This window comes from Sturnus vulgaris, chromosome 3 (genome assembly GCF_052056855.1).
Source record: "Sturnus vulgaris isolate bStuVul1 chromosome 3, bStuVul1.hap1, whole genome shotgun sequence".
Taxonomy (NCBI): domain Eukaryota; kingdom Metazoa; phylum Chordata; class Aves; order Passeriformes; family Sturnidae; genus Sturnus; species Sturnus vulgaris.
The window spans coordinates 29795197-29816993 of NC_142245.1; the positions used below are offsets into that span (position 1 = coordinate 29795197).

At 39.3% G+C, this 21797-nt stretch overlaps 1 protein-coding gene across 4 annotated transcripts in view; it reads left to right on the forward strand.

The window, feature by feature from the left end:
• LRFN2 (leucine rich repeat and fibronectin type III domain containing 2) overlaps positions 1-21797 on the forward strand; it is a 152462-nt gene that overhangs the window by 1885 nt on the left and 128780 nt on the right. The window contains exon 3 of one of the 4 annotated variants that reach the window (XM_088161268.1): positions 17403-17505. The exons of the other annotated variants lie outside the window; for them this stretch is intronic. The gene's annotated coding sequence lies outside the window, so the exon portion shown is untranslated. The remainder of the gene's footprint in view (positions 1-17402; positions 17506-21797) is intronic. 4 annotated transcript variants of the gene reach the window in all.

Here is a 21797-nt window from a genome sequence, read left to right on the forward strand (position 1 = left end):
GAAGCATCTAAGTGGCAGCACAGTACAAGATACAGCAAAATGGAAACTGAGTCTCTCTCTGATTTGTGTGGACATATGTACACGTTTGGGACACAAAGCAAGTGCATGACTGAATAAAAGAAAGGAACTAATGGGGTAAAAGAAATTGGCAGCAAAGTCAACAAGTCCCAGTATGGTAGATTAGTAACTGGAAATGTAAAATGGTGAGTTGAGATAGCGCATGTGAGGAAGGGTTCTTAAACTGGGTAACTCCTACCTATACAGAAGAGATGAATAATATTGATTTAAAGCGAGAATAATTTTTTCATTTCAGACTGCCTGATCTAGTATTTTTGGGGCAGTGCCCTGGAGATATTAAGAGGAATAAGGTTTATCTAGTCCATCTTTGGGTTTACTATGAGAGAAAAACTCTTTTGATGAGAAGAGGGAGGGAAACAGCAAGCATCACTTCAGTCTATAAAGTCACAGTTAATTAAATTGACATCTCTTAACTTTATAATACAATGTTCAGCATGGGTAAATCCAGCAGATGCAACAGAATTGTCATGGGGATTTTCTGTTCCTCCAGAAAGAGGAAACATTCGCATGCAGGGGATCAATTTCTTATTGGACCTTGCTGTGTACAGAGGCTGTACTAAGGCAAATTTAGGCTTGTGATGAGCTAGGAGACAAATAATTACTTCCACTCTTGCCGTGTTCCAGGCTGGTTGCAGTCTCCTTGTTTACAGCTTGCTCTGTGTCAGTGGTGAGTTTGCATTGCCCACAGATCACCACTTGAGCACAACAGAGTGCTTCTCGTGTGCGCTCTGCTCGGAGCTGCCGTGCCGCAGCAGCACCAACAAGAGCTCCAGACCTTCCCTCAAACTGCTTCTCATTCTCAGGGAGAGACGGGATGCAAAAAAATAAGCAATGCCGGGAGACAGCAAAAATTCATGCTGAACCAAGCTATTTTAACCCATGAAACCCATTAAAGATTTGCATCACCTCTTGGATCAGTGTCTGATCTGCTCTGCCCAGCACAGCTCTGGTTTCTTTAGGGTAGCTCTTGGCCAGGTGTGCCCCGGTATCTGGCTGTGCAGAGCTCTGGCAAACAGGCAAGCTGACTTGGTGCACCATAAAGGGTGAGAAATGTGACCCAGCTCAGAGCCCTGTTTGCTGCTGTCCCATCCCACATTTCACAGCTTCGGTGCTTCTTGTTTAAATTTACAATGGGGCCATTACTGATCATTCTTCCTAGTGGGAAGTACAAATGGCATGTGTAGCCTTGTCCCCTAGCCTCCACTCTGCCTGCTGCTCAGCTGGACCCGAGCTGACAGCTCCCAGCAATCCAGGTCAGAGTGCCTCTGCTCCCCCTCTTTGCTGAGGAATCTGACCACTGACTCAAGTTTGCAATGTAATGATTAGAGACCCATCTGATCCGCCCCCTCCCTCCACTTCTTTTTTTTTTTTTTTTTTTTGCACTTGTGAGCAAAAAAGCTAAACGGGAGGCTGATTCAAAATGATCAAGGTTTAACTGGCAGTAGGCGAGAATATTCTTCAAGTGACTTAACTCCCTGCTGAGGGGTTGTGGACTGAAAACCCTTGAGGCTGCATTTGCTACCCACCCTCACAGAGGGGAGGGAGGGGATGATGACAGTGCTTGTTCACTCCCAAATCCCATTTTGCATTGCTAATGCATTTCTGCCTTGACCTACAAAGATCACCTGTGGGAGAAGAGGGGTAATTTGTTCCAACTGTGTGCTTAGTCTCTTTTTCTCTGGCCTGGGCACTCAGCCTTACTTTCTTCATGCTTGTCCAAGTGTGCTGTCATGGGTTTGTTTTTGTGGAGAGGCTAATTATCATCTAGGTGCTGAACTGAAGAGCAGTAACACTTTTTTTGAAGGAAGACATCTGTGGCTCCTTCAAACCAGTCCAGATGACTCTGGAATTTACTGTTCAACACCAAATAGGCCACTGCTTATATTCCCTTTTCCCCTCTTTGCTTTTACCATGTAGAATTTGACTGTAGCTAATAAGGATCTCACCAAGGGGCTGGTATTTACTCTGTCAGTGTCCAGAGGCCACATGTGCTTGCAAGGGGCTGAACAGCTCCCAGTTATCAACTGAAACTTGTGACAAAAGACAAGGTTTCATCTGAGTGCACAGGAATAATAACAAACCCCACAAATCAGTGTGATGCAGTGCTGCAGTGAAGGGCCAGCTGTTACTCTGCCCAACCCAGCTCCACCTGGGATACACAGAGAGAGGAAAGCCTGTAAGTGACTCTCCTGATTCTAGGAACTCAAACTACCTCGTGCATGGGTCAATGATGAACCTTGGCCTGAATTTAACATATGTAAATATGTCATTAGAAGGTACACAGTGATGTGACATGGAAAACGGGGAAAAGATCATGTCATTTAGAAGTATTTTGGCATCCCTTGGATCAACAATTGTCACCTTACTTCAGAATATTTATATGACATTTTTTCTGATTTTTCTCTCTTCCTGTCATTTTATTTGTCTTACCCATGATATGGGTCTCTGATGATAGACTCATCTTTATGGAAAAACATTGGTGGCAAATCCAGGATACCAACTTCAGCATATAAAATGAGCAGCAGCAGTAAAAGTCAGAAAGCATCTTCTCAGTCAAAAAAAAAATGCTCATCTGAAAACATGGGAGAAAGGAAAGATGTGCTTTCAGGGTCTGCCCCCATGCAGAATCACTATTGACCTACATAGAAGGCAGAGCTGAGTGGGAATTTTCCAGTATAAACATGGTTTTTTGGCAGGAAAAAATATTTTGAACAGACAGAAACATGATTGGGAAATGGTCAGTCTTACGAATATCCTGACTAAAAAACTGTAGGGGCAAAATTTCCAGAACACCTTATCTTACATTCTTTCTGGAAGATAAATTTTATTGTTTCCTTCCAGTTCATTAATTTTGTATGAAATCTGAAAATAATTCACATGAAACTTGACCATAAAATCCCATTTTACTAAAAGACAAGGAAATCTGTGAGTTGAACTGGAATTAAACATTTCTGGATCATTAGAGGGCTTGCATACCTTCAGATTGGGATAAGGAAACTGTAGACATTGTCATTTTGACTCAAGGGATCAGAAAACATTTGCCTGCCAAGCCTTACCTGGAAACCAATTTATTTCACCAAAAGGGATTATTCTAGGGGTATCTTGGCAACAAGTTCTGTGAGATATCAAGGCCTCTGAGAGGTTGTTCTTGAAATCATTTCTCCAGCTATGGAAAACTCATGTACTGAGAGGATATGGCAGCTGAAAAACAGCAGGTAGGAGGGGATAGCTGCAGCAATAATATAAGCAGCATTATAACATAATGGAGTATTTAGGAGGCTTCTGCTAATCACACCTCAGGAAGGGACAGGTCTCTAATCCTCTGACAGATCTGCTGCCACTGTGGGTTATGGAAAGAGGTGAGATAAGGAGAGGGTCCTGGAATAGCAATAAATCCAGGGTCCTGGACAATGGTTGGTCAGAAGGTGGGAGGTAGGGCTGGTGCATCCCAGTGCATAGCAAGGCAGGTTCTGAGCAGAACAGAAGCTGGATTAAGGATAAAATCAACAGAAAGTACCTGATGTCTGAAAGCATCTTATCTATTTTAATAGAGCTAATGTTGCACTGAAAATCCTGGAAAACACGTGTGTGGCACTGGTGCAGAAAATCACTGGTGTGACTCTTCCTGAAGCCAGAAGAGGTAGAGCATAGATCTTCATGTGCAGGACTGAGACAAATTGCTGCAGTTGTCCAGCTGGGACTGTAGAGTTTGAGCTGACTTGGTTGGGGGAAGGAAAGACTATGAAAAACCTAAGTCTAATCAAGTCACATGGATTGTGGTGACCAGGCACAATTGGGGTTGGAAGAAATACATGCATTGCTGGAGAAGTAAGGAATTTTTCCTCTTCTGCCTTTAGAGGAGCAATTTGCTTTAACAGGCTGAGGAGTAAGGGGGCTCAAAATGGCACAAGTTACCAAGAGCCCTTAGCCATTCTTTTGTCATGTCTAAGCTCCTCAGAAAAGCTTCAGTACACATGTCTGTCAGAATGAGTAATCCTCCTTTTGTTACAGTCTAAAGATAAAAACTAAGAGCAGGAAAGGAAAAGAGGATGTCTTAAACGTGCCACATCCTCTGCTGCAGTGGCAGAATGGATAGGCTGTGATATCAGCAAGAGAGCAGCACCTATATGGGTGCTAGAAAGGAAGAATTGGCTGTACCAGGATTTATATTAGATCCCTCAGTTAACAGACTTTAAAAAATCTCTCTGCCCTTTCAATACAGAATGAAAACAATGAGTAGTCAAATGGCAAAAGGAAAAGTCGAGAGAAAAAATTGCCTGTCATGGCTTGTTCAGAATTCCCTGTCTGGTTTAAAAGTAGCCAGCAACAAATGTCTGTCTCCTTAGAGATAAATATCAGACCTTCCCAAGCATTTCAGATGATATTTTATCTCCTTCCCTTTGTGAATATTCCTGTGAATTGGTAAACACATGTAATACTCTGAGCGCTCTGCATGGTTTGGGTGTGAAACAAGTACACTAAACTAAGAAAGAAAAAGGCCAAACTGTATTGATAGAAAATAAATTATCTGGACTGAGACCATTTTGTTGGTTTCCTAAATTGAAGAGTGTTTGGCATTTTGTATGAGTTATCTTCAGGGTAAGTGAATGTTATCACTGCTGCTGGCAGATATTTACTGTATATTGGTTTTTAAATAAGGGTACAACATTGATTACTTGCTCTCCAAACTATTGACTGTACTTTCTCCCTGTTGTCAGGTCAGATAACTTATCTCCTCTGGAAATGTTCAGTAGAAAAATGGGAAAATGTATTTGTTTCCAGAAAGTCTCATGGAGAAGAGGATCAAGGGTTTTTGGTTTTTTTTCTGTTTTGGGTTTGTTTTGTTGTTTTTTTGGTTTTTGTTTTTTGGGGTTTTTTTGGAAGCTGCCTATAATCAAAATATCTTGTAATTATCCCTGAAAATTGACAAATTCCTCTGTGAGATATGTGAGTATTCACTAATCCCATTTCACATGACCAAATAGCCCACTGAGCCATGTATGCTTCAGTTGACACTCATTTTGGAAGGACAGCGTGGCCTTTCCTTATTGGCACAGCTACATCTTCTGTTCACAGCTCCACAGATGCATTTTGGCAGTGAAACCTCCTTGAGATGAGCGGGAAGGATTTCACAGTTACACTGTGTGGCCAAGAGTCTCACAGAGGATGAGCTTTCCCCTGCCCATGGTCTCCCATCACTCTACCCTGACTGGACCCAAGGGGCCTCTGGCTGGTGGGAGAAGTTTCAGGGGCATTAATGAATAATGTTTTCTTTCAGATCCAGGGGTGGGTGACATCAGTTTCTTGTGAACTGGAGAGAATTGGTCACTGACAGAGAGTCAGGGCAGAGAAGCTGAAATGCAACCTATGGATTTTCATGAGAGCAAATACCCTGAGAGCAAAGAGAGTAACATTGGGACAAAAATTGCAGAAATTTGGGTAGAATGAGGGGGAAGACAGAAAGTAAAATCAGCTGTGGTAAAGCTAAGAAGATGTTTCTGTCTCTTCAGTTATTTGCATGACCCTTTTTGCCACTGAGCTAGAGTACCAGGCCAGGCTAAAGACAGACTTATGATGAGGGTCCTAGACCACACTGCACATAGCTGATACCTCTCTCAGCAACTGGAGGTTGTTTTATTTTTCACATCTGGTTAGATGTTTTAGCCTTTTGGTGAACATGAGAAAATGTACTCAAGCCCTTTGTGCATTTGTTTCTATTGTCTCACTCTTTCACCTCCCTGGGATCAGTGAGTTGAGTGAAGTAGCTATTTTTTTAATTTTTCCTCAGGACTGAACACAAAGAGTTTCTTATCATCTGCTAATACTTATAACCGCTCAATTCCTAGTAGAACCTAGCAACAAACTTTCAAGTCAGTTTGAGAGACCCTCTAAAATATACCAGGTCCCTCTTCTTATGATATCTTTACCAGAGAGTGTAACTGATGGGTTGAGATCTCTCCCTTCTGTGCTGGATGTCTAATGGCTGCATTTCATGATCATCTTAGTGTTTTTATTTAGCTCTTTTAAAACTTTTTCATTTGTCTACTGCTGTGAGTAACAAAACAAAAGTCTGTGATGACCTTGTGGGTCTGTGTCTCACAAATCTCACTACATTTCAGATTGTACCAAGAAAAGGAAGAAATCTGTTCCTCCTGTAGGAAGGCTGAGATAGGACGTGGTGAATTTCTGTGCACTGGTGACTTCTATCCTATGTCAGTGTCCTACTGCAGAATGGAAAAATCAAAGTTATGCCACATTCTATCTCAACTATGAGATTTGCATTTAAAAATAAATAATGCCCTTGGGCCAAGTAGCAGCTGCTGCAGTTCTTTCCAGCACAGCTCATTGATCTTGTCCTCTCACTTGACATATACTGCTACTCCCATGGTGCTGGAGTTAGGATTAAATCAGAGAGAGATCAGGTAGTGACCTAGCTGAAACTGAGACCTAGCTGGGGTAGACTTTGCACCCAGATATGCCAGTCCTTACACCACCATCTCACCACACAGTGGAGAAAGGCATGAGAACAAAGTCTATTTTTTTTTTTTTTTTTAAATAGCAGGTGTTGTTTTATCATGAAATGCTGATGAGCTCAATACATATGTTAATACATATGTTAATACTACAGTATTATACATATACATATGTTATACATACATATGTTAAAACTACAGTATTAATATATGTTAATACATATGTTAAAACTACAGTATTCCACAAAAGTCCTGTTGTAAAAATCAAGTATCTTTTAGGAAGTCCTAAATAAAAAGCCTCCCTAGTTTAGTACATAATGTAATTTTCTCACAATCTTTCCTCACATTTCTCACAATCATTCCTCTCTTTTCTTTATATTGACAACTACATGAAGAGCAAAAATGAACTCTGCAGCCAGCTGTTCTTCCTAAATATGTCTTGTCTTGCTAGCTTGGGTAAAAGGCAAATTGCATTTTGAGACTTCATTTCTGCAGCAAATCAGATCTGTTTACAGAAGGATGCTCCTTCAGTCACAGTATTTCAAGATGGGAAGCTGGGGTGTGTTCCTGCCCCAAGCTGATTATACCATGTTTGCAGAGACTCCAGTCGTAGAGTGACAAAAGCATTTAAGAACAAAAGAACACAGTTTTGGACCTTTGCTTCCATTCCTTTCACACCTGATTAAATTTTCAAAGCCTTTCCAACATTTAAACAAAGCATTATCTGAGAACTGTTTGGAAAGAATGTGGGATCTTAGATTGTCATTCTCAGAATAATTTGCATTTTGTTTCAAAACAATCTCTCCTGTAGCTATAAATTTATTTTGTAACATATTCTGTGCTCCGTCTATTGTTGCATCCTTTTCTTCAAAAAATTGTTTTTATTTCTGTAGTCTTATCAGGAACGAGAAAAAAACATTTACCTTGCCAACACACAGTTCTTTTTGTTAGATCATGTCATGGAATAACAGATATTGCTGCATGCTTATAGGGCACCAAGTAGTAAAATCATATTTACTTCACACAAGAAAAGGATATTTGAGCTTACTGGTAGGCCTTTTTAAATTGATACTCAGGAGGAAGTTGATTCCTTATAATTCTGTTGATAAATGCTAAGCTTTGGGTGAGATTAACTGATATTGGTCACTGGGATTTCCATTAATTTTTCTGAAATTGTTTGACTAGTGTGATATTTAAATGTCCATGCTTTCAGGTGTTTTAGTCATTCAGAGAAGCAGCAGTACCTTGGGATGAGATAAAAAAAATAAAGTAATAATTAAATAATAACAAATATTTTTTTTAATTGAGACTTCTAACCACCATTAAAAATTAATAAAAATAAAATGTAGACTGTATCACAGTAAGTGCATTTTAAAATTGATATCCAGTAAATCCTGGCATCTCACAGGAGAAAGGAATGGCAGTACCAGCCCCTTTGACTTACATGTGTATTAAAATATTTTCATTTACTTGCAGGAAAAAACTGAGGAAGGAAGCATAATCTTTTAAATAAGGCTTTGGTCTTAAAGACCAAGTAGGCCTGCAAAAAACAGTCTGTGCAGGACTTACTAAGATTTGCAAAAGCCCACAGTTGACTGCAAAGAAAAAGGGAAAACAACTCTCAGTTTGCTTAATTTTGGAAGGGTTTTCTCCTTTTGTACACTATGCCACTTCTAAAATGGAAATGGTAATTTGAAATTAAATGCTTGGGTAATTATGTTTCTACTTCAGATTCACTAAATCTTTTTTGAAAGGTGAAATGAGTCCAACTGAAACAAAGGATCTTTTTCCTGTTTGAGTAAAAAGAAAGGCAAGTCAGCTCAAAAAATATATTTTTTGTTCTTTTCGATCTCTTTTAATTCAATTTTTGACTTAATTAAACACGTATGTATACAATGTACATATGTACATATGGTTGGATGCGTTCTTGGCCATAGGTGTAAACTTTGCTTTTCACTTCTGCCTTTGTGATGGGAGATAATGGTAACATGTGTCAGAGACCTGGCTTAGGGCTAGCAGTACTGATGTTGATGAAGTGTTTATAGACTCGTGCAGACAAAGGATCCACTCGGGAGTAGCTGTGTCAGCAAAAGGAGACACACGACCTAATGAGAGCTGGTGCAGAATTTCCAGTCAGCCTGGGATGTGGACAAGCTCGAGAAGTGGGCCCACAGGAATCTCATGAATTTTAACAAGACCAAGTGCAAGTTGCTGCACCTGGACGGAGCAACCCTGGTATGAACACAGGCTGGGGATGAACAGATCAAGAGCAGCTCTGGGGAGAAGGGCTTGGGGGTGCTGGTGGGAGAGAGGCTGGACAAGACCCAGCCATGGGCACTCCCAGCCCAGAGAGCCAAACCTGTCCTGGGCTGCATCCAAAGCAGCGTGGGCAGCAGGGGAGGGAGGGGATTCTGCCCCTCTGCTCTGCTGAGACCCCACCTGGAACCCTGCATCCAGCTCTGGGGGGCTCAGCACAGGAAGGACATGGACTTGTTGGAGAGAGTCCAGAGGGGGCCACCAAGATGATTAGAGGGATGGAGCACCTCTCCTGTGAGGAAAGGCTGAGAGAACTGGGATTTTCAGTCTGGAAAAGAGAAAATTTCAGGATGACATGGCTGTGCTCTTCCAGTACCTGAAGGGAATCTACAAGAAAGATGGAGAGGGAAGTTTTACAAGGCCAGGTAGTGACAGGAGAAGGTGGAATGGCTTCAAACTGAGATAGGGCTAGTTTGGCTTAGATATTTGGGAAAAAATTCTTCCCTGTGAGCATGGTGAAGCACTGGAACAAATTGTCCAGAGAAGTAGCAGATTTCCCATCCCTGGAATTGTTCAAGACCAGTTTGGATGGAGCTTTGAACAACTTGTCCATGGCAGGGGGGTTGGAGCCAGCTGATCTCAAAGGTCCCTTCCAACCTAAACCACTCTATGATTCTATGAACTTTTATCATTAGGGCATAGATTTTGTCCAAATTAGCTTCCTGAGTATGTTGTGGCAGGGAGAGTGTGTATTATTCAACAATATCTTCATATGTTCTGTCTTTTAAAGTATTTTTGGCTGGAATGTTTATGAGTTTTGTTTCTAAATGAAATTGAACTTTATATCATGTTTAAATCTTTAATGTGGCATTTTGTGCTATTTTTACAGAAAATAACTTCTTATATTTTCTGGAAAGCAGATATTCTTCAAATTTTAATGAGACAATCTAATCTAAATAAGTCAAAATTTTCTCTCAATTTCTGATAAAATTACGCTTTCTTAACATAATTCTTCTAAACAATAATTCTAAACAATTTCTAAACAATAATTTTTAACATTAACTGATAGCTATACAGCAATAACACCACTTCTCTTCGTAGAATTTTTTCTTTTTCCCTTTCTCTTTTTTTTTTTGTTTTCTTGTCCTTGGTAGGTCTGTTCTTTGTGTATGGTTATGCATAAAGGGAACTGATAGTTCAAAAGCTTCTCCAAACAAAAGTCTGTAAAAACACTGATTTTACATTAAGGTTCACAGAACAGGTAATATGAAAGTAAAATGGCAAGGAACACGTACTATTTGACTGGGAGGCTTGTGCCAAGGCAAAGCAGGCCATCACAATTCCAAATTAACCTCTGAAATATCTGTGCAGAAGCAATGGGGGCTGAGAGGGGACACAAGTTAATCAATGAATTTAGAAGGAGCTCACTGTCAATGCTCTGTGATAGCTGAAAGATAAAAGAAGCAGCCGAGAAATGTAAGAAAGTTTACTGTGGTAGAGGAGCCACCTGCAGCAGCTCATACTGTTTGTATGAAGATACCTTTCATACTAAAAATGCTGTTGGGTGGTCTGTGGTTCATGTTCTCTTACTTGTAAAAGTGAACCTGCTGCCACTCCACTTTTAAATGTGTTAGGGACTGTCACTGACATGTGATTCATCTTCCTTAGCCATGGCACAGGGGAACGAGACAGTTTATATCCAAATCTTCCTAGAGTACAGAGCTTTTGGAGACTGTATGTTGGCATGCTGACACTCCCTTTGCTTTTAGCACATCTTCCACTCAGGACTCTGAGCAAACAAATTGATCCTTGGTGCTTTCCATGTAAATCGGGGTAGTGTCACTATTCCTTAATTGAGAAAATTGGCAAGTGGGTTTTGGTTTAAACTGCTCTGTGTCCATGTGCAGTGCCTGCAGCAGAGCTCTTGGGTGGGTCAGCCATCACAATGGGTTTTGTCATCCTGCTGAGGCTGAGGCAATGGTGATGCAGAATGGTTTTCCATTCCTCTGGAATGGAAAGCAGATCAAATCCCAGAGCTGTGCAGCAACAGAGTGAGCTGTGCCTACATCAGTAAGCCCACTGGAGAGCTTCATCTAGGCTTTGCATTTCAGCAAGACTATTATGAAAACAGTACTCAAATAGCAAGCCTTAGCTAAAGTAGGAGCCACTGAACCCTTTTGCACATTTTTTACACGCTCTAGTAGAGTTGAAGAAAATAGTCATCACATGCATTATCTTCCTGCTTATTTTTTCTATGTTTATTTAATAATCATTTGGGAAGGATATGGATATACCAGCAACTAGAATTTAAAAAAACAAAAAAAAACCCAAACCAAACAGAACCAAAAAAACCCCCAAAACCAAGAAACAAAACAAAAAAAATCCCCCCAAAACAACAACCTCCCCAAAAAAAACCCCAAAAGCCAAAACAAAAAAAACCAAAACAAACAAACCAAAAAACCCTCAAAAAACCAATCAAACAAAAAAATCCCAAGCAGAAATAACTATACTAAGCTTTCAATCTTGCTTGGGATGCTAGGAATCATCCAAGCATGCATCCAGGCAAACCCACTCTTCCACATATATATTTTACTTATTATCATGAATTGGCATACTGAATGACTGATTAAATTCACACCAGGAGAAATTCAAATGATATAATTATTTTACTCCAGTGCTGGATTAAAACCTTTTATTCATATTACATACACAATTTTTCTGCTTTTATTGTGTTACACCTAAGATTTATTTGGCCTCTTAATTTTTAGGGCTCCTTATTTCAGCTGAAGTTCTAAAGGATGTAATTTGCATCAGCTCATGGCTGACTTATTCCTTTAGTTTTCAGATTAAGAGACCAAGAACTTCTCACCTCTCTCTCCTCATTGTGCAGGTAAACATAAACTCAGTCTCTGGTAGTGAAAATGGTCAATCTAGCAAAATCAGAAAGCTCAGGTGACCTAAGATCATTGACCTAGTTATTCACAGAGGAAATAAGCAAACTGCTCATAATGGTGGAATTTATACTTTAGAAGATTTATAGTTAGTTACATAAACTCAGAAAAAAAAATTCCTGAGTCTCTTGATCAAAGCTTTTCTTACTGCTTTTACAGGACAGACTTTAAACCTACAGTGACAAACAAACAAAAAAAGGCCATCAAACCCAATAGAGTTCTGCACTGCAGCTGTTGATCACCCGTTTCACACTTGGTGCTGTTGTCTGCATTGCAGCTAGTCCCTCCTACTATAGACTACAATCCAGTCTCAGCTGTCCAAACCTCAGTTGCCCAAAACAGGTTGATGGTCTTCCCTGTCTGTTAGCTGCACTGATAATTCCCATAATTACTTGGACATGCTTCGTCTCCCATGACATTCAGTTGAATGAGGATGTACTGCCTGTTGAAACCTTCATTTTAATGTCCCACTCTAATTCCCACCATAATACATTCTGCAGCAGCATATTTACTCCTTCTTCTTGATGTGAAAGCTTCTAAAATATGACTACAGCAGAGACAAAAACAACAATAAATATTCAAAAACCACCAGTGTGATTAGCACACATAATCCATAAGAGAAGTAAGAAGAGCAGTAGTTATTAAATATAGATGGTTTACTCACTGTGTCATCAATAAACATGTGATTTGTGATTTCCTGAGACTTTTTAGGCGATGATTCATTCATGATTTTATTTATTTTACTGTATAATGAAGCAGAATAGCAGAAGGAAGAGATTTTAGCTGATGCCACGAACATCTTCTTATTTGGTGAGATGTCTTCCTGTATTTTCTAGCCTGAGAAATTAAAGTTTAGGGGTCTAGGCCCTGTAAGACTACTGGGCATCCCTGGACAGTGCTGTGTGAGCTTTGGTGTTTGGTGCAGAGTGGTACTGCTCTGTAGGTACTGCAGATGGTTATCCAGTGACAGTAAAGTGGCTGTTGCCTTTGGTGATAAACAGATTCTACCAGAATCCACCAGTACAATTCTCTGTCTACAAGAGCCCATTTGGGTGCAGCTTCAGCTGTTAAGAGGGTTCAGTGCTCTCATCAATGATGTTGCACAGTTCTGGTCCTAGAAGAGGAGCTGAAAAAAATGCAGAGAAGGAGAGCATGGATGGGTGGGTGGATGGATAAGCTTTTAAACAAAGAATGATTGGATATTGCAGCTTGGAAGGAATTTAGCTTGATATGTTAAAGATATCTAAGACCATGAAAAAAAATTTTGTACCTTGTCTCTTCCAATATAAGTCTTAAAGGACAACAGAATAAACTGGGCAAGTGACAGGTCAAGAAAAAGAATAATGAAGCATTTCTTATCTTGGGATAATGAAAAGCTGTGAAACTCTTTTCTGCAGGATTCAGGGATTTCTAATTGCTTTGATTTATAGACCATTTGGAGAACCAAAAAAGAGGAAAACATGGTGCTTTTCTACATGCAAAGATATTATCTCCATCTAACAATGTTAGCTGCACCACAAGCAGCTAAGAAGCTGAGAGAGAGAATTCTGGGAAATTATCACCAAAGGCTTGTATTGCTTTTAAGTTTTATGATTGTTTTCCCTATTAGCTACTAGCAAAGACAAGATAGTGGGCTGGATATACCAGAGATGAGACATGATTCAGGTTTGTGCAGACTGACTTGACTCAAGATACTGATTCTTGTGTTGCTCATGGCACAGAAGGATGCCGTGTTTGGCTGAATCCACAGCTGTGCACCAGCAGGGTGCAAAGAGGTGCAAATTACTCAGTGCTTGCACATGTGGGCAGAAACAGCAATCTTCTACCAGGATACAGAGATAAAGCTTCACTGCTGAAATGACTTAAGTTATTAGCACCCTGGATTCTGAAACTATGCTGATATAATCATGGTCTCTGGCTCAGAAATTTCAGAGAGCTTTTATACTGTTTCACTCCCAGTTAGGTGAAAATTGTTCTTTCTGCACTTTGGGCTTCTTCAATAGTTGCAGTGTCTGGCTGTGTTGGTGTGAATACGAGGGAGCTGCTGCTGAGCTCTGGCAGCTGGAACAGGTAGGCATTCATCTACTTATTGAGGAAAAAAGTTTAGTTGGCATTATAGGCCTCTTAAGCTGGCAAAAGGAGAAGGAGTATTATTCTTTCTCTCTTGTGAAATAGCTCTTCTAGAAGTTTAATAATGATAACATCTGAGTGCATAGACAAGAGATCTCTTGGCAGGCTGTAGTTTCTATTGGAGCAGGAGTCTGAGCTCTTGTATATAGTTCTCAATCCCTATTAACAAATTAGAAGGTGTGGCAAATAGGGGAAACTCTTTCAAGTAAACATCTGTCTGATAAACAGATATGGTTTCTATAACTTTTATTGATTTGATTTAGGATTTTTGGTGTGCATTTAGTATCTGGCTGACATGAGTTTCATATGGGTGGAATTATTCACTGGTACCTGCCTTGCATTACCAAGGAAATGTTTTGCTTGTGCTGGTGGAGGATCCTTTGGAGGAGAGTTTTCAAACAGAGAAGAATAGAGGGAAGCCTCTAAATCAAGGCAAAATAGGATGGGGGAGGAGAGACTAAAGAACTATCAACAAGATAACTGTTGTCAGAGAGCTCATTTCTTTCTAGGCCGGTGTGTCTTATTTTGTTAAATTTCTTTAGTGATAAACTGCAAATATAATTCTCAAGACTCAGCACATCAGAGCATCAGGAGGCTGGTATACAGAAGAAATATATTAAGTTTTTAAAACCTTTGTTCAGGTGTTGCCAAGGTGCTCTGTAAACCTAAGGAAATACTGAGTTATTTTATGAAATAGTTGGTTCCCAGGAGAGGATGGTTTAGCCAAAATTCTCCAGTCTGTTCTGTCTGTTTGGAATAATAAATAAAAGAATTTGTGAGGTTCCCTTCTTAGATAGACTCATAGGCATTGACCATTGGTTCTTGACCTGGAATATAAGAAATGATGACTGCATTGCCTTTCTTCCTTGGATCACCTCATTCAATTCTACCCTATGCTCTTTTGTTTTCTCTCTCTATTTTTTATTTTCTTTTTTTTTTTTTTTTTCATATATAATGACCAGAATATCTAGATTTGTGTAATGTGGTAGGATTAAATGCAACATACCCCCAAGAGAAAACTGCACTGATTCTTTTTCTAATACAACCATTTACAGAAGTGCTAATGTGTCCTAGGAAACATGAAGACACAGTACTGTTTTTAGAAATTGTTCTACAGAGTTATCGGATTTTTTCCCTTTTTTTCCTTCTTTCCTGCTCAATATTTCAAGAACTATCTTTAGGCTGAACAGAAAGAAAAGATTTATTGACAGCAAGATTCATTAGACTGAAATAGTCTCCTAAGGAAAGTTGATAGAAACTTTTGAGATTTTAAAAGTAGCTATTGGGCGCAGGGGAGCTCAAACCTTTTAATGTACTGAATGAGATAAGAAATGTGTTAGAAGAGAGAAGATGGACAAACTGGCTTGATAAGACCATCTTTTGATGTGCAGTTTCTATAGATATTTGCACAGAAACACTAGCATTGCTAATTAACTGCTCATCTGCTTCATGTACTTATGGTTTACCAGCTATAGTCAAATCCCATCTGTCACTTGAGGACAATTAAGTGGGCTGAGAAGAATCATTTTATGACTGCACCTGGCCAGGAGGAGATATTCCAGATGGACAGCATGGGAATCAGGAGACACCTGGAAGAGGAAGGGGAGAGACTGTGTCTTCAACAGGCAGTTGCAAGTTGTTGGAAGCCTGTTCATAATAAGAAAGAAAACCTGTTCTGGAGTGGCACTGATAAGAGCACACAAAACTCATAGATGTACTTCCAGGATCAGTGCAAGAGCTGTGTAGTTTTCCTCAGACTGCTGTGGCTCCTGTCTTCAATTTTGTATGAGTTTTCACACCATAGACTGTGGAAAATTGCAAGAGCTGACTGAAACCCGAAAAATATCACAAACAATATTGGAGATAAGGAAGAGATGATATAATCTATGTTATCAAGTGGGACCCAAAGCCTGGAATAGGGTTAGAGTTAGTGCAGCACCCGTGTGTGATACAGTCTCTTAGTTCTGCTTGGGTCATTGTCTTGAGGAATGAACCACTGCATAATTAAATAACCAGGACCAAATTTGCATGGTGTTGTCATGGCTCTCACTTTGTGCATTTTCATTCAGGCTGCTCCTGCTGTCTGCTGCCTGTGGTTTGCAACGTGGTCCTTTCATTTGAGTAAGAAAATACGTAGTGGATAATTATATTTATCCCTAAATGTAATGTTTTCTCAAAACTCTTCAAGCGGTGTCAGTGGCCCTTTAGAGGCCATTTTCAAAGCTTACAGCAGTGTGCTTGGGTAATGAGGTAATGATAGTGGCTCAATTATATGCTGCAAGTGAGGACGAAGCCTTAAACTGCCATTCAGCTTTAAAATTACTGCTGTAATTTTAAAAGTATCTGCCCTCCTTTCTCTTTAAGCAAAATCATTCACCCCATTTGTCAAGATAATGATATCCGTGGCCAAGCAGGACCTCTCCTTGCAGTGATAGCTTCCTTCAGAGGGATGCCATTAACAGGCTCATTTTGTATCACCTGAATCCATGTAGTTTAATTTATCTCTTCTTTTTTTTTTTTTTTTTTTTTTTTTCTGTTATTCACTATATCTGTCCATTATGCATGACCAAGAGATTGAAAGAAGGGCAATTGTGCCATATCAGCCTTTGTGCTGATACTTCCCAGCAAAGATTTCACATATATGTGTAGATATATATATATACACACACACTAATAAATTTATATATATATAAATAATATTACTTTTATCTATAAGTAGATGTACATGGAAGAAAGATTTGCTTCTTGGTAGACCAAAAAGAAGGACTTTAACTTTTCCTGGTAGTAAATTTTGCAAATCCTGGCATGGTACTAAGTTGCAGTGGGCTTTGTGGTCCCTTCTGGCAGGGCTGGGCTCAGAAAGACACATCAGTAAAACTTTGTGGCAGGTGGACTCTGTTTCCCCTCTGTGGGGAAAACACAAATGTCTGAATTCTCTGCTCTTGCTCGCACATCTCAATGGGGAAAGGTTTCAAATAAAACCACTTCTCTTTTGTAGAGCTGAGGGGTCTTGTAAGGTGGCTGTGAATAATCAGTAGATAATAGTAAGTCTTGTTAACCATAAGCATTCAGAAATCATCACTCTGAACATCAGATGAGAGAGCTGAGTGTGGCATAATCTACCTTTTGTAGCACTGCCTAGTTTTAATCTCCCTTCTCCAGTTTCTAAACTATTGTGGACCGTCTTTAAAAAAACAATAATTCTTTCTTAATCATGTAATTCCAGTAGCTCTGTGCTCCCATGTGTTCATGTGTCCATGGTCCCTGTGCAGCTGCATAAAGGACCATTTGATATTATTTACTCTGTGCATTTCAAACGAAATCAAGACAGTTTCTCAAAACAAGGCTGTTCAGGATTTTGTAGTTTGTTGTTTGGGTTTTTAACCTCTTGATTTTTGTGGGGTGTTTTTGTTGTTTGGGTTTTTTCACTATGGTATTTAAAATATACTTTTAAAAATTGTTGCTAAAGTATTTTGAGAGCTAGACTTGAGCATCAGTTTACCTGTTTATTCAGGAAAACCATGACATGGAATGGATTCCTGCAGAGAGAGGGACTCATTTGCCTAATCCTGCCAATCAAGACAAGAAAGATGAAATAAAAGCCAGCAACATAACAGGTAGAAACAAAAAATACTTTCATTCTTGCCTAAGCATAAGGATTCATGTAAGGAATATATGAGAAAATTTTGAAGATAATTTTATTTAAATTGGGCTCTTCACAATTTAAAAATCTGAACAGATTTTTCTCAACCACCAAAGTAACATCTTTCTAACCAGTACATCACTTTCCAAATTTAAAAATATTTTTTCTTCTTCCATCCTTCCCTGCTAATTTGAGGCTCTAAGGTCTTTTGTAGCCCTGCATGAGGAATATCATATGTATTTTAATAATTTAATTCTGTTCTCTCTCTAATACAGATCTTCTATCAAAACAAAAAGCACAGTTTTGATGCCTGTATCTGGCACAAGCACAGCCTAAGACAAAATGATGAATAACAGGGAAGAATAATCAGGTGTACTTTGGCATACTAGATACCCAGTTTCAAATGACTGTGATTACACTTTTCTCCCCTGTTCTTTTGTCACTAAAATAACATCAAGCAAATTTCCTTCAAAAAATACATTTTGAGCCTATTAGAGAGTATAAGTTAAGGTCAGATATTTCAAATGTGCTCAGCACACTGAATGCAGATGGGGTGCTAAGTGCTCTGGTGTTTTGTGGCTTGTTTTTTGTTTGCTTTTTTTTTTTTCCTTAATGATTCCACAATAGGATTTATGGGGATAAAATAACTTTGAAAATTCAGCTGCTGTGTAAATGCTCAGGTCTGCAATAGCTGGTTCTTAGCAATCTTTTTTCATTTTTGGTAAAAGCATTTTGGCTGTGGAATTTTCAGGCATTTTCCCAACTGCCAAACTCTGCTTTCACTGAAATCAGTGAAATTAATTTAATCTTAAATCTTATCTGATGTGGATTTTTGGTCCTGCTTGTCTTCTTTACCCTTTGTCCATAGGTATATGTTTAGGAATAAACTTCACCTGAGCTCACATAGGAGTAAACCTGTTCCTCAGCACAGGTCCCAGCTCTTTGCTCCTGTGCTGGGGGTGGATCAGGCACATGTGACTCACACATGCCAACACATGTACTAATTGTGGCTTTTCCCTGAACTTAAACAATCCATCTAGGGGTTAGATGGCTGTATAGGGGTTTTCCATAGGCAGTCCTTTAGGACTGATGAGGAAAAATACACTTTCATGATGCAACTGTGCTCAGCTGTGATAGATGTTAGCCACAGTTGTCATTGTGGATGAAAAGCACAAGGGTCATTCAGTGTGCAAAAGCTTTTTCTTCATCTCTATTTTAACTTTGCTTTTTTTTTTTTTTTTTTTTTTTTTTTTTTTTTTTTACCCCACTAGTTTCACTTGAGAAAAATAATTCCATATCAATTGCTTCTGAAACCTTTACCTACAGCTCAGGTGCTGTGTAGCTCTATACTGTGACCATTTCCCTTTAAATTACTTGCTTTTTCATTGTGAAACTGCTTATCCCTGGAACTGATTTTGTACCACAGGCACAGAAATGGACCAGTGAGTAACTTATTAACTCTCTAAGACATCATGTATTTCACATTGTACCAATCTGTGCTATGACGATGCTCGTCTTTATTTGATTATGTTCCTTGAACTCTCTAAATGCTAATTTAGGAAATTATTTGCTTGGCAATTCTTCAGCTTCTGTGTTGTTGTTATCACTATTATTTATAGAGACAGTGAGCATAAGGAATCTTTGTTTTTTTTTTCCTCAATTTATAAAAAGATTTTTATTTTTAACAGGTGAATTTAGGATAAAAGAGGCTAGATCTTAGCAAATCATTGCTTTCTGGTATTGTTATGGTAAATGAATATATAATTCCTTGGCTTATTACAAGCTAATACAAATCTGTATGGTTTTCTCCACCTCTTTTAACCTCCTACATTCTTATAGCATATGTTGAGAATGCCACCGGTAGCAAAAGACCAGTATAAAGCATCTGTTGCAAATTATCCAGCTGAGATTGATTGATTTTTCAATTTGAGCATTTAACTCTCTTGGTTTAGATTTCAACCTAGACCTCAACTGAATTTCAATAATGACACATGCCAGACTTACATGCTAGAGAGTCCTGAAATTCAATAAATCAAACACTGGTAATTAATGGATATTTAGGCACCAGTTGACCTTGCACCTTTCTAATAAACCTCTAGGAAACTAATAGGTTAAAACATAAAGAGCCTTTCTGAAATGTCCTTTGTGGATCAAGCTTCCAGGATTGGCAGGCACTGAAGCTTGCAACCTTCCTGTGTTTGAAGGGGTCTTGTTTTGGAGCTCCTTGTGCTTCTGAGTCTGCAGCAATCCTTCTAGGATTGTTTAAACAGGATTTATAGCCAAGCAGTGAACCAAAGTAGCAGTAAAAATTCTTAAATTATTGTGCTAGGCAGTCTTCTAAGCTGTACTGAAAAAGTAATCGCTTCCACTTATGAGTCTTGATTTATATTTTTTGAAAGAAACCCTCTACTCTGGTAACATTTTAGTCAACTTCTTTTGTTGTGGCAATAACTACATTTCACCTAGTTTTCTTCCCCTATTTCTGTCAGTATTTTCTGCTATTTGAAGGGACTCTCATTCAGTTCAACAAAGTTACTAATATAAATAAGATGGAAATCCAACTGTGACCATAATATTTGGAGGAAGCAATGAAGGTTCTCTGTAAGCCAACCAAGTGCCTAGTTTTCCACACATCAGTTGGAACATTGGATACTTGACCAGCAAGATGATTTTCAAGTTTGAAATCTGTTCCTGTTCCTAATGGAAGTGTAAAAAGTAATTTCTTACCACTTCTGTGAAATTTTTGTAGAGGGGCCAGAAAGAGAGATGTTAATGTGGATAGCAAGAAGTCTACCCATACAAAGCAGTTGCAGAAAATTTAGAGTATCAGAACACTTGTTTTGTTTTGGATTTTTGTTGGGTTTTTTTTGTTTTGTTTTTTGTGGGTTTTTTTGTTTTGCTTCTGTGTGCAATGAAAATTTAGAAATGTGGACCTTTCTTTCACAGACTATAGACTGTCTGATTTTCTCTACCCAAAAGGGACAAGGTGACCGTATAGAGCTTTCACTGCTATGTTATGGGGCTGCAAAGCCTGATGAATAGGCAACTGCAGTTTGTTTACAGAATTGTGGCACAGAAAGTCACCACGACTTTGAAACTGAGCTGAGATCCATACATTGAATAGCACATCTCTGTAGCATTGTTGGAAACTGTACTGCAAGGAATCAAGAGTCACATTTCCCCTGAGATTACAGGTAATTTTTATATTTCTGACTTTCTGTTAAACAAGAAACCTGCAGTTACAAGTTAGTTCACAGTGAAAAGAAAAGCTTATTACCTGTGGGACCCCTGAATCTGGGGAAGATTCAAGTCATGTTGCAAGTGAATACCCAATCTCAGTTGCTGGCTGCAGAAGCAGGGAAACTGGGCTTTCCTAAAGCACCAAGCCAGGAAAAGAAGAGCTCTCAGGTTGCAGGAGGTCTCTGTCTCCACAACCACAGGAGAGAAGGGAAGTGAGGTGAGCACACAGCCAGGATTTCTTCCCCACTCAGCTCCTTGGGAACATGAGCACAGACGACTCTTGTAACCACTGAGCCAGGGGCAGGAAAGCCCTGGGGAAAGCCTCACCAATGCAGTATGCTGCTGCCTCCCTTGCAGTGGGTGCCTTGCTCTTTCAGTTGACCTGAGCCTTCCTTGATGCACTGCATTCCAGTAGGTGCCTTTACTTCCCATAGCATGCATTTCCTTTACACTGTTTATGCTGTCCTGCCTATACCACGGTAAACAAAGAGTCAATCCTTTACATGACAAGCACAAGACAGACACAAGAAACACTGTCCTATTCTTGTGGCTGAGAAGGGATTTAAACTCTGTACAATGTGCCACAGAAGATTTCTTGCAGTGGTTGGAGTTGCATTATTTGTAACTAGAAATAATCATGACAAAGACAGTTAAATTCTGCATCTGTTTTTGCCACCTGGATTCATGTTTTGTGATGAAGACCAAGGAGACAAAAAGAGTCAATCTTATGGCAATAGTGCTGCATGTCATGCTGTTATAATATTTATCTATGAACAGAGACTATTTGAATTGGGCTATTGGGCAAAGCAACAGAGACTCGCAGTGAAATGTCTTTATATTTTTAGTTATGGGCTTGGCTTTTTTGGGTAAATTGTTCCTCTAGTTTCTGCTTTGAGGAAGATAATTCATTCTCTCCTAATTTGGTAGTGATGGATTCATTTTTTTTAACTTGGTAAATCATGTAACAGATTGGTTTGAGTTCACAAAGGAACAGGGAAAGGAATACAGGCTTAGAGGACAGATAAA